Here is a 13,573-nt window from a genome sequence, read left to right as displayed (position 1 = left end):
GGGGAGTTAACACTTCATGCTTCTCGCCTCCTCTTCTGCCTGGCTCTTTTAATTTTTTCTTTCCTCTCTCTCTCCCTCGCGCGCTTTCTCCGTGCAAAGTGCAAGACAGAGGTGCAGCCGGGCTCGAGGAAAGGGAGGGGGTGGGGGAGAGTTGAGTTCTTTCTTGCCTTTTTTTTTTTTAAAAAAAAAGCAAAATAGCGAAGTCCTGGGGAAAGGCGAGGCAGAGAGCAAAAGGGGGGGAGGCCGAGCCGACGAGCAGCCTGAGCTACAGCTCGAAGATGAAAAAAGATTTTAAAGCCTCTGATCCAGCAAGAAGAGTTTAAAGCAATTGCTGAGTTTTATAGTACTTGTGACGTCAGGCCCAGATGGGAAATTGACTGGTACTCTGGGCCAATGAGAGGCGGCGAGAGCGGCCGCGATTAGCATAATAGTATAGAAACAAGGAAACTTTTCGGAGCTGTCAATCAGGGCCCAATCAGCTGACTGTCAGCTGGGACGGGCGAGCTTAACCCTTCCCGCGCCGCCACCTCCCCCGGAGGGAGCCAAGCCGAGCGCAAAGTTTGGTGAAAGAGAGCGAAGAGTTTTCCAGAGGGGCTGCGGGAACCCGGGAGGATAGGGAGGTCGGTTTGATTTACTTTGGAGCTCGAAGAGGCCTGCTTTCCGGAGCCCCAGCTGACCAGCCACTCACTCCGCGGGCATTGGCCTGAATGCCCTCCCCTGCCAGCTCCCCGTCCCCAGGATGGTGAATTAGCCTGGCAGCCTTCCCTCCTCGCTCCACCTTCGGCACCCAGGTGTCTGCCCCGGGGATCTTCCTTCCCCCAGCCTGACTGTGCCCAGAGCTTAAACTTGGCCCCAACTCTTTGTCCCTCTCCCGTTCCCCGCGCGCGAGGGCACAGGGGTCCCGACTGCATGCCTGACGCTACTCCGCCGCGCTCCTGGCCGGTGGTTCGGGCTCCGCGAAGAGAGAATGCCCATTTTATCACCCTCTGTTAAAGGAGGCAGAATAACTTGTTCAGGGGCCATTATGCGCGGGGACCGGCTGCTTGCTGGCGTCGCGTGCCCTTGGGGGGAGCGAACGCCTACGCGAGTTAACTCCGGGAAAGCTCAGAGTCTGGTCAGCCCGGCTCAGCCCTCAGGCTTCCGACTATGGCTGGAGTTTGACCTTTGAGATTCGTTCTCTCTCTTAATAAATAAATAAAAGACTACACCACAGTTAACAAGACAGGCAGACATGGATGCAGCAGCATGGAAAAGTATATAACCAGGTGAGAAAAGCAAGGTGTAGAGCCACACCTACAGTGTAGAACCCCACTGAAGACCATGGCCACACACACACACACACACACACACACACACACACAGGCTTACTCACCCCTATGAAATCTGACCCCTGTTTATCAGGGTCCCGCGCGCCCTTTGCACTTTTATGTTTCAGTAATTATTCCATACTCGATCGTGGCGAGGAACCAGGGGGGGAAACAACACCCCATCGTTCCCCAGCTCCCCTCGAAGGGTTAAATTTTAAACCGAGGTTTCTCGGACAAGCCCGGAAAGCCTGAGTGGGGGTGGGGTGGGGAGCAGCTTCTCCCCCTCCCCATTACAGATGCTAATAATTGTTCCATTTTCTAGATCGATTCTTTTAAAGCTCATGCAAGAAGGAAAAAGAAAAAGGAAAGAAAAGAAAAAGGAAACAACCAACAACTCTGTTTCTAAGATTTTAAAGCGATAGGCAAGTCGGAGAAGCCGAGATTTACTATTTGGGGGAAAGCAAGAGTGCGCGAGCGAACCCAGCGTTTGGAAGACCAGCCCGCCTGCTTGGATGTTGGGACTGTTGATTCTTCCAATTAATGAAATGCATTTGGTGTTAGTGCTATTTTTTTTTTTTTACTTTGTGGGAGGGGGAAACACTAGGAGGGTGCATTAAGAAAAGAAAAAAAATTCTGAAAAGCCTGCAAAAGGATCGAAGAGTGAAAACTATTGTTGGAGCGAGTTGGTTTTTACCTCAACAGCGCCACCTTTCGGCAAAGGTCAGTTGAAATTGATCCGTGTCCAGTTTTGTTGAAGTGAAAAGAAGCTGGTTTCCCAAGGTGGGAGGAGGAAAGAGGCGCAGGAAGTTTGACTGCAGTGGGAGAACCCAACCTTGTAGGTAAGGGGCTGAGGACAGTGCAGGCAGGTGAGGGAGTTATTTTTCCTCCACGGTCCCCCTGGATTGTCCACCAAGGGGACAGGGGACACAGAAGCCTTTTGGAGTGTAATTCTGTCTCAGAGACTTGAGCAAGTGGATCCCATGTAATAGGGCCCCAAGCCCTTTAAAAGTGCCAGGATGGATTTCCAGCGGGCTTTATGGCAATATCAATAGAATTAAAGTTACTTGTAATTCAGTGATAAATGAGATGTCTCTAGTAAGTAAGATTAAGTGCAGCGCTATAAAGTTGTTTATCTGAAAAGTAATTCTCAGAAAACCTGACTTCTGACACTTAGTCATATATTAAGCCTCACGTCTTGAACATTGCACTTCAGAAGGCTGTCACCCACCCCACAGCATACTTTACTATTTATAACGAGACCTTAGGTGTCACTCACTGGCTTCAGACTCCAGATTAGACTTGTGTTAATTTCTCTGATGCTGGCAGCCTTGGTTTCAGCAGACCCCAGGGTTCCTAATGAGAGAATCCCCCAATACAGGTTTGTAGGCGCATCAGAATCCTAAAAGGCCAGTGCTGTTGGTATTTTCCAGAAAAGCACCTTTTCTTTTCATCATTACTTCAGCGAAGTTGTTTATAAGGGTAGTTTTGGTTTTATGGGAATACTTTGTCTATTACCAGTTTGGAGAAGAAAGAGTGACGGTTATGTCAATATTTATGCAACCTAACAGAATTCCTTTGCTTTCCACCCCTTAAACAGTATTTTACCTAGTAATGAAGTTAAGGGATTATAGCTTGTTTATTCAGAGGAAAATCTTAAACTACATAAACATACGATGTCATTTAGCATTGTTCATAGCAATAGTTTTCTAGGCTTTTAAAAAATCATTAGCCACAAATGTCTGAAGTTTATAATTATTCATGTGAAACATGAATTTAAATGTAGTTAGGAAGAATCAATTCTTTTTTTGTTTATAATATTTTTTTTTATCCTTTGGCATCACATTTTTGTTAAAAGCTGTAAGGAATGATCCTTGTCTCTCAAGAAAGTATTTTTGGCCAGGAGCACTGAAACTTCTGCATTCATAAACAACATTTATAAACAAAGTTCACTCATGACGAAGACCATGTGATATAGATTCATGGCCATGCACCTAATTGTTGCAATTATATATCATTTCTAGAAATTAAATGCTCATGTTTGGGCAGCTAAATGTATTATTATCTGCACTTTTTTTATGGTTTATTTCTGTACACTGCTGTTAAGCCATGGTATTTTTCTTTCTCGTATTGCAGAGTCTTTTACAGTCTCTTATTTTCTCTCGAAAAAAAAAGAGAGGACCAGAATTATTTTTTAGATGTGTAGCAGTAGTGCTCTCAGCCTTATAACTGAATTCTCATTTTTGTCCTTTTTACTTTATTATTTAGTGATGCCCAGGGGTGTCCAAACATTTACAGTTCTCCGTTAGTGGCATTTCTTTGACAACAATTGAGCTCTCTTATTTTAATTAGTACTATTCAGGTTTTTGATTCTGTACAATTACAGCAGGCCACACTTCCTTAGACTTCTTTGCTCACATTGTTTGTTTCACTTCTCTCCAAGCCCATGTAATCCAAGTACAATACGAACCCTGTTTCTGTACTGCTTAATATCCCCTTGCTATATATACGCTAGTAATCTCTGTAGAACAATATAGAGTAATTTCGAAACCATGCGTTTGTCATTATTGACCAATTCAAACCAGTAGCATTAAAGTTTCTGAAAGCCGTGAATATTTATAGAAGAATTTTGGGAGGGAGGAGGGCATGAGTCGAATCATGTAGAAGATTGCGAAACCGTAACAGCTAAAACACAACTGTAGATTCGTGTCAGTATATACACAACAACTTTGGACAAAAAGAAGAAAAATCCTGTTCGTGTCCAAATGACAATGATTAAAAGTTAAAAATAATATATATATATTTTTTCCTGATGGTGAGTTACAGCTACTCAGGTATATCATGTTGGAATCTGACATAGATAATCTGAAAAAAACCAAAATGCACCAAGAAGTGTAGTGTCTGTTCTCCTTGTTTCTTCAGGAGCCGATTTTATGGTACAGAACTAACCAGAGTCCGCTCCGTTTCACTGTGAACCTAGCTAAAGTGATTTGAGAAAAGTAACTGGATGATCACATAGACTGTTCTTAGGATGTGAGATACATCCTCGTAACAGTCTTTAGTTAGCAGGGTAAGTAAATCACAAATCACTGTGAGCAGATTCATGGAGGAAAATTAATAGAATCAGGCGAGATAATCTGATAAGGGCAAAATTGCTGAGGAAACAGTCTTGCCTCATATTGGAGAATGTGAAACAACAGCCTGATTACTAGGAGTCGTTATGAATAGGTGAATTATGTGCTAAATAATCATCAGAGTAATTCAGCCTTTATTAATTCTTTTCTCTTTAAGCGATTCACAGTTGTAAGTTAAAGCCGATCTCTCTTTGAAGACACATCTTTTATAATTTTTATTGGAGGTAATTTATTATTTGCATTACCTGTATTTACTTCATAATTGAACATTTTACATTCAAATTTATGTAATGCATTATGCTTGAGAATATATTTCTGCCTGATTAGCATAAATAGTCACTTACCTCATGAATTACTAACAAAGTTTATCTTAAAATATAGGTTTTTTTATTAAGTGGAACACAAACATATGTACAATAAATTCTGATTTTCCGGTGCAGTTAGAGAACGGCTCACATTTGATTTCGGTGAAATGAGGCTACAAGGGGGAGCGGAGTAATCTTGAGAAGGAGGCAAAATGCAAATGAGATAGGTAGGCTTCCTTCAAGGGGGTGTTTTCAGATGGGGGTGTATGCCTGGAGTGGGCAAGGGGCAAGTGCTAAAGGACGGTCTGGGCTCTCCATACACTGTTTAGGTGGCTGACTGGGTGATCTCCACATGGACTGTGGATCCGGAAGAAAACTATAACTCAGCCTCTATACCTTTCTGAAGGACCATGCTAGCAAGTGAATCACATTGACTGGATTTGGGGATTGTTCATTTTATGTGAATTTTATTTGTTGTCTGTTTGCTGGTTTTGGTCTCCTTAGAGTCCCACTGTAGAACACACTGTACATCGTTCAATACAATACTCATTGTTTTGCACTAGAGATGAGACAAACCCAGTTGTTTTTTTAATTTGCTCAGTTCCCTTCCCGTTCTTCACCTTAAAAAGATACCCAATCTAGCCTGGCAGACAGGAGGTGATTAAGAGTTCTATGCAAACATTAACATTTGAATGCAAGCACTTCTAGTTTTATCGCAATAGACGGAAATACTAAATGCCCAGGCCTCTTTCCCTGCCCTGGCCATTCCAAGTCAGCAGATCCCCCTTATTCCCTTTTCCAGGGCATAGCCATTTCCTTAGAGTTTTTTTTTTCCCCTCTCCCTTCAATTAGAGACTGCTTATGATTCCTCCTCCATTGTCATCCCGTTTGATCCGATTCACGGCTTACACTCATGAGGGAATTTGTTTCGAAAGCATTCAACCCTTCAAAGATTTTTATTGTCCTGAAATCAGAACTGATTTAAAAAAAGCAGGGATAAAAAATAAGGGGGACCTGCTATTGGGACATTGTTTATTCAGGCTGCATCTTTTATGTGTGGTAACTCAGAGGACAGGCTGTGGGCGGCGCTAGCTCTGGAAGTTTGGGTCACCCTGGGGATGGGGTGATTCGAAGGGACTGCTCCACAGGCATTTACCAGCCATTCGACCTGGGAAATGGAACCTGGAGTTTTAGAATACTCAGCCCAAACGTAAATACTCTAAATACTCGTGTGATTACCAGGAGGAGTATGTTGATGCCAATGATTGCTGAATATGTGTGTTTCTGAATTGGCTGTGGCCCTGTTTTATATCTTAGTTCTTGGTTGCATGATGGGTTTTGCTGTGCTGTTCTGTTCATTGGACACGCAAGATATGCCCAGTGACACCCTCCCAGCATCATTCATCACGACAGTGTTTCTGCTCGAACAGAGAATTGGGCAAAGCAGCCCTCCTCACAATAAAAAGTAAAGTCACATTTATAGACCTTTCTGGTATTCTTATTTAGTTATTTTATAACAATGAGACATGCTGTCTGTTAAATATAATCATTTGCATAAGACAGAAATAGGAAGCTACCAAACAAAAGAACCACTATTTCCTTCTTCACCCCAAGCCTCTAATCCTGGTCTCAGGTGTTACCATCTATAATAATTGGGGTCCATGCATAAACTTTTTATAGAATGGAATCATGGTATACACACAGCTTTTTTAAAACTTGCGTTCCCAGCAGTAACACATCCACCTTAATATCCCCAAAAAGTGGTTTGGAGCACTCCTCTCTCCTTTGGCAGAACTTATCTAAGAGAATCTCAGATGGGGGAGTTTAGAGATCTTACCTTAACAGCCTCCTTCCTTCTTTACAACATTCTGGCACGTGAGTTGACAGCATGCAGGATCGATTTTACTAGGCCCAGCAGACACCGTGCGTAGGACCCATGAGACTGTCCGGGGCCTAGGAGAACATTTAAATTTCTTTTAAAATCAGAGGAAAAGAAATGAATATAATGCAGCATGTATTATATCTGTCATTATACCAACATAGTCATAAAATGTAATTAAATGTTTATGGAAGAAGGGGTCCACAGAAACCAAAGTGCCTCACAGCTACAAAAGTCCAAGTGCAGTCCCAACAACATGCACTTGATTGCTCCTAGTGACAGGGTACTCACTACCTCTCAATTTTACCTTACACCCTGTCCATCTATCTTCCCACAGTTCTTGAGGTTAATGTTTATGGAAGAAGGGGTCCACAGAAACCAAAGTGCCTCACAGCTACAAAAGTCCAAGTGCAGTCCCAACAACATGCACTTGATTGCTCCCAGTGACAGGGTGCTCACTACCTCTCAAATTTCACCTTACACCCTGTCCATCTTTCTTCCCACAGTTCTTGAGGTGGTCAGCCAAGCTTTATGTTGGTTTGTCTAGTATGAAGTCATATCCCCTTCTTCTATACACAACTCCTGATTTCATACACTCAGAAGGCCATGCGCCCTTATATCCCTCATGCTCTCTGGGGAGTAGAAGACAACCAATGTGATGACACCTCCTCCCTACCTTTCGTATTCCATTCGAAACATAGCCAGTGCCTTTAGCATTTCCACTTACGCCTGAATTTTAAGTGCCTCTGCCTCTCGGTGGCTGACTCCCAGATGTGCCCACCTGGCAGTTGTCCCCCTTGGAGGGTTCAGGTCCTAGAACTGAACCCAGATTCCCGGGTGTGAGCTTCTCAGCACAGCAACTGCCACCCTCCGCCTCCCGGGGCCAAGTCTGGCTGCTGTTCCTGCGGACCATAATTGCAGGAGCCTCGGCAGACACATAACACCGGTGACTCACCGTGCAGGGCCCGAGGCCTTTCCTTCTCACATTTCCCCCTCCTCTATTTGTGTGCTTATGTTTTTTGAGCCCAAGCGCAGAAACGCACAACCATGCCCAGTAGGCTTCATCTCATTAGGTTCAGCCTGGTCCCTGCTTGTGTGAATCTCTGTGGATCTAGAATATGCCATCGACTTGTTTTAATTTGCCTCCCAGCTTTGTGGCAGCTGCAGATGAAATTGATGTGCTTTTTTGTGACTTAACCTCTCGGAAGCAGTTCCCTCCCCTGCAAAATGGGATATTGTCAGGATTAGAGATTGTGCCGGCGATGTGAGGCCACGGAGGAGCTCTGTGAATGGTTCGTGTTTTTCTGAATTTCCTACCCTCTCCCCCAGTTGTTAATAACAGCATCGGAATGGACAAGACCCAATGGGGCCCCAGTGGAGACTGTCCCTCCCCACCCAATCATTTACACAAAATGACTTGCAGGATTATTCAAGTCTCCTAGTGGACATTTAAAATTAAACGGCCTTATAACATCTCTAATCATCAGGGAAATGCACATCAGGATCACAATGAGATACCACTTCACACCTGTTATCATGGCTATCATCAAACAGACAAAAGATAAGTACAGTATTGGTGAGGATGTGGCAAAAAGAGAACCCTTGTACACTGTTGGTAAGAATATAATTTGGGGCAGCTGTTATGGAAAACAGTCTGAAGGTTTCTCAAACACTAAAAATAGAGTTATCCTACAATCAAGAAATCCCACTTCTAGATATACATCCTAGGGAAATGAAACCAGCATCTTGAAGAGATATCTGCTCCCCCATATTCATTGCAGCATTATTCACCATGGCTAGAATCTACGTGTTTGCCCTCGGGTGAGTGGATAAAGAAAATGGGGTGTGATATACACTAAGGAATATTATTCAGCCTTAAGAAATAAGGAAATCCTGGCATGTGTGACAACATGAATGAATCTGGAGGACATCATGCTAAGTGAAATAAACCAGACACAGAAAGACAAATACTATATGAACTCACTTATATGCGGAATCTAAAAAGGTCACACTCATAGATGCAGAGAGTAGAATGGTGGTTACCAAGGACTAGAGGGCTGGGGAACTGGGGAGATATTGGTATAGCACAGTGACTATAGTTACAGCTACTACTGTATTGTTACATTACAGTGACTATAGAATACAATGACTGCTGTACTGTATACCTGAAATTTGCTAAGAGGGTAGATTTTAAGTATTCTTGCTACACCCAAACACACACACACACACACACACAGAAAATGGTAACTATGTGAGGTAATAAGTATTTTAAATTGTGGTGGTCACTTCACAAGGTATATATATACCAAAACATTACATTGTACACCCTACATGTATATAATTTCTATTTGTCAATTATACCCCAATAAAGCTGGAAAAAAACACACCACACACAACAACCTGAATTGGCCTATTGGGTAACTGGGCTCATTTGAAACTAAATTGCTCCAGCTGAATGTCCACACACATCCTTCTAATAAATTCTAAAGCAACTTTACTTTCTTCTGGTGTAGGCAAAGCTCTCTGTCGAAGAGGGCAGATTGCTTAATGGTTTGATGTGTCACCCACCCGGATTTCTGTCAACCTTTGACCTGTCAAAATTGTCCAGAGTTGAAACCTCAGAGACTAATAAAAAATAGACGTTGCCTGGAAAACCCAAGCAGAAGAGCTCTGTCTATGTAGAAAAGTGTCTTTGAGATCTGTTCTTTCTTCCCCGTTTTTCTTTCTTGTTTAGATTGCCAACTTCCCTGCCATTTCCTGATGCCAGTTTTGAAGCTGGGAGGCTCCAAGTCATTTTCTCAAATAGAAAGAGCTCAGAGTTTCCAGTGTCCACCTTTGAATTGCATCTGGTTCCCCCTGGTACCTCGCAAAAGGACCTAAGTGTGCAAGCTTTTGCAGAATCTGCCCGTCATGGCTCCCATCTTGCCCCCTATCAGAGACACCTGGGAATAAGAGCAGAAAAGAGCCTGTGAGTTTATGACCTGCTATCTGTGGTCTTGGTCCAGCCACAGGGCTCGGACCCATCAGGGCTCTGGAGGAATGACGGGGGCTCTTCAGGCAAGCATCACTGACTGTGGGCTCTGGGCTCTGTGAAGGGCTGCTGGTCAGGGATGAGTGATGTGGGTGCTGGTAGATTGTGGTGGGGGAGGGTACCTAGAGAAAACCTATTAATTCACCCTCTGACCTCAGCAAAGTGCTTCAATGTCTTCTTCCAACTCATTTTTTAAAATATATTTTTATTGATTTCAGAGATGAAGGGAGAGAGAGAGATAGAAACATCAATGATGAGAGAGACTCAATGATAGGCTATCTCCTGCACTCCCCACACTGGGGATTGAGCCTGCAACCCGGACTGTGTCCTGGAATTGAACAGCAACCTCCTGGTTCATAGGTCAATGCTCAACCACTGAGCCACACCAGCCAGGCTCCAACTCATTTTTTTTTTCAGGCTGCAAAGGAATTGAACTGCATGAGGAGGTTAGAAAGATTCTGGATTGCATGGAAGGAATGTTCTCAGCCCTTTGAGATTAAACATAGGTAGCTAAACACAGACCAGACACCCATACACACAGACAAAACTGTCATATTGGGTTCTTGCTGGGTCAGAATGGTAAAGTTAGAATATCTTTGGGGTCAGAATGGCGGGGCCAAACATCTCCAGGCCAGAGGATGCTGTGGTTTTAGGTTAATAATGTTTAGAGCCTCTGGTGGCAGAGCAGTGAGGCAGTAAAACATCGATTTTTGAGGGTCATGGGACAAGGAGACATATTCAAGAGATGCTATTGTTTGGCACCAGGCCAACAAGCATGTGAATCCTGCTCCGTCCCAGGTGTGAAACCTGGGGAAGTTGGTTGACCACCCTGGGCCTTGGTCAAAGGTGAAGAGCATTTTTTTTTTTTATCGTGATGAGCATGTACATCAAATGCTTGGCACATGTCACCCTGATAAGTGCTCAAATGAATGAAATCTATTAGCATGTGCCTAAGTCTGAGTATATTCCTCCAACACAGTTTCCATTAATGGGACTAGGGACCCAGAAAATGTTTTCTTTTTTCCTGTGTTTTATGTTCCTGACTTATAGTTGTAGTTACCCTGAACCTTAAGCAGATCTTTTTCTCCATATTCAAGAGATGCTATTGTTTGGCACCAGGCCAACCAGCATGTGAATCCTGCTCCGTCCCAGGCGTGAAACCTGGGCAAGTTGGTTGACCACCCTGGGCCTCAGTCTCCTCCTCGGTCAAAGGTGAAGAGTATTTTTTTTTATCGTGATGAGAATGTACATCAAGTGCTTGGCACATGTCACCCTGATAAGTGCTCAAATGAATGAAATCTATTAGCATGTGCCTAAGTCTGAGTATATTCCTCCAACACAGTTTCCATTAATGGGACTAGGGACCCAGAAAATGTTTTCTTTTTTCCTGTGTTTTATGTTCCTGACTTATAGTTGTAGTTACCCTGAACCTTAAGCAGATCTTTTTCTCCCGAGTTTTGCATAATTTTGCTCACCTGGAACTCACACCCCTCCCCTTCTGCCCTGCCCTCTCCCCTATCTTCTGGCTAATTTTTTATTCTTCTTCAAGTCTTGTATTTCCTCTTAAAAGCTTTACCTGAGCCCTGTGCCCAGTAGCCCCAAAGCCGGCTGGGTGTTCATTCTCTGCACTCACTGCCATGTAGTCCTCATGATACCATATTAGTTCCCCACCTACCCCGCATGAAGCCTGGGCCAACACTTCTCATCTCCCCAACTCCTTTGCCTAATACAGGCAAAGTAGGTACCCAGTGATTGTTCATTCAATGAAAGTGACTAAACACACGCTTGGATTCCCACCTCTTTTTTGAAGTACTAACCCACGCAGAATGTACTGCCAGGTGTCCCAGAAAACATGGCTCCGATAGGAAGCATTGCAACAAGACAATTCTTCCATTCACCTCTCACTAGTCCAATTGGCCCATCCCTCCATTACCAGGATGCTTATCTTGTTCACTAATTAACCTATATCTTCCCAAGATGGAATTGGGTGGAAAACATGGCTGAGATGTGTGGGCCCTGGAACCGCAGTGGCAATCTGTTTGTCTTGCTGGGATGAAATTTTGGATGAATGAAGGGATGCAATGAAATACAGTACCTGGGTAGGCAAGGCGTGCTGTTCACTTTCCTGGCTGCTGCTGCCAAAGAGGGCCCTTTTCAGCCTTGAGTCACAGCTGCCTTAAGGCACATAGATACTATTTTGTAATTGCTAAATAAGAATGCTGGCCTGCCCCCATTTCCACAGGCCCAGATCTTGCTCATTCTTCAAGCCACAGCTCACGTACAGAGTTGCACATGAAGTGTAGCACAGTGACTGGCATCTCATAAGCATTTAATAAAGGTTAGTTGTTAATGCCACGGCTTCCCCAAGCCTGCTCGGGCTCCTGCCTTTCAATTGCGGATCCCTACGGTTGTAGCTTAACCTGTTTTCTGGAACCTTCTGTAGCTTTGGGAAGCAGCACTGTGTAATGGTCAGGCAGAGACAGGTTCAAGGTTAGTTTCTGCTACTTTCTTGCTGTGCTATCTCCTAGGAGGTCTTTATAGGTTCTTTGAGTCTCGGTTGTCAGCGAATAATGGAATGCTATTTAGCCCTCTTTGAGTTGTAGGTGAAAAAATTTTTGACCTAACTAGGCTGAAGCAAAAAGGGAACATATTGGTTCACATGACTAAAATGTGCAGGGACAAAGCTGGTTTCAGGTGTGGCTGGGGACAGGAGCCATATGATGTCATTGGATGTGGCTTCCTTTCACCCATAGTCCCTACACTACATTTTACTGGCTGGACACCAACCTGTAGGGCTCCCTATGGGAGATGATGGTGGGAGCAGCTCCAGTTCTAAATCCCCCCAGGGTAGGTCCAATGGGGTCAGTTTGAGTCCTCAGCAGGACAGATCAAAGTCATGGTTTGGGTCGTTGAATTGCTCTGGGTCATTAGGTTATCCACTCAGGCTTGAACCGATCCCTGTGGCAAAGGATGAAATATGCTGATCGGCTTAGACTTGGACTCCAAAATGGAGTGGACGGGGACCAGGGGACTTCTCTGAGCCTCTTTGAATGATGGGAGAGCCACCGCCCACTTCAGCACCATGGAGCCCCGCCTTCAAATGATAACATAACTAATAGCCTACATGTGCATGCTACTCACCCAGATCTTGCCCTCAGTTTTAACTCATTGATCTTTGCAACAGTCCTCTGAGATATGTGTTGCTGTTATTTGCATTTGACTAAGGAGGAAACTAAGGTACAGAGATGTTATGGGGCTTTTCCAAGGTCACTCAGCTGGTGAGTAGTACAGGTGTGAATCCAGTCATAGTTGCAAAGTCCCTGCTCCCAACCACTTTCCTTTATAATATATAGGGTGTCCCAAAATTCATTCAAGATTTGAATTTTGCGTGAGCATTAACAACAACAACAAATAAAAACCTAATTTACTTGGTTTATTGAATCAGATTCTAATATCTGTTGCCCTTTGATTTCAATCCCTTTAATTTGACAAGCATTACCAAGTACCAATTATGGCCCAGGAGCAGGGACAATGAAGACCAATGAAGACCACAGCTTTGCGTATGTGCCAGCAAAGCTGTGGAGGCCATTTACCCAATGTGCTATTCCATACATAACCCTATACTGTATACTTTATGAATCAATAAAAAATTTACAATTTTACAAATTTGTGCACTCGGGGTGGGGGCGTTCCTCAGCCTAGCCTGCACCTTCTCGCAGTCTGGGAGCCCTCAGGGGATGTCTGACTGATGGCATAGGCCCTGCGGGGAGTGGGCCTAAGCCGTCAGTCAGACATCCTTAGCGCTGCTGTGGAGGCAGGAGAGGCTCCCGCCACTGCTGCCGCTGTGCTCACCAGCCGTGAGCCTGGCTCAGCAGTGCTCTCCTAGTGGGAGTGCACTGACCACCAGGGGGCAGACACTC

General features: G+C 44.2%; 2 long non-coding RNA genes across 2 annotated transcripts in view; one reads left to right on the top strand and one right to left on the bottom strand.

Annotated features, from left to right (window-relative positions):
• Positions 1-6: 6 nt before the first annotated feature.
• Positions 7-3,857, top strand: LOC102241721. Its single transcript, XR_001361356.1, has 2 exons — positions 7-791; positions 1,630-3,857. It is a non-coding gene; the product is annotated as an uncharacterized LOC102241721 (long non-coding RNA).
• A 2,723-nt stretch (positions 3,858-6,580) lies between these two features.
• Positions 6,581-13,573, bottom strand: part of LOC106725464 — a 77,684-nt gene continuing 70,691 nt past the window's right edge. The window contains exon 3 of the long non-coding RNA XR_001361359.1: positions 6,581-6,696. This is a non-coding gene — a long non-coding RNA (uncharacterized LOC106725464). The remainder of the gene's footprint in view (positions 6,697-13,573) is intronic.

The sequence above is a fragment of the Myotis brandtii genome, unplaced genomic scaffold (assembly GCF_000412655.1).
Source record: "Myotis brandtii unplaced genomic scaffold, ASM41265v1 scaffold165, whole genome shotgun sequence".
NCBI classification, from domain to species: Eukaryota; Metazoa; Chordata; class Mammalia; order Chiroptera; family Vespertilionidae; genus Myotis; species Myotis brandtii.
Note: the sequence above shows the minus strand (reverse complement) of the source record. Positions and strands in the feature narration are given on the sequence as shown.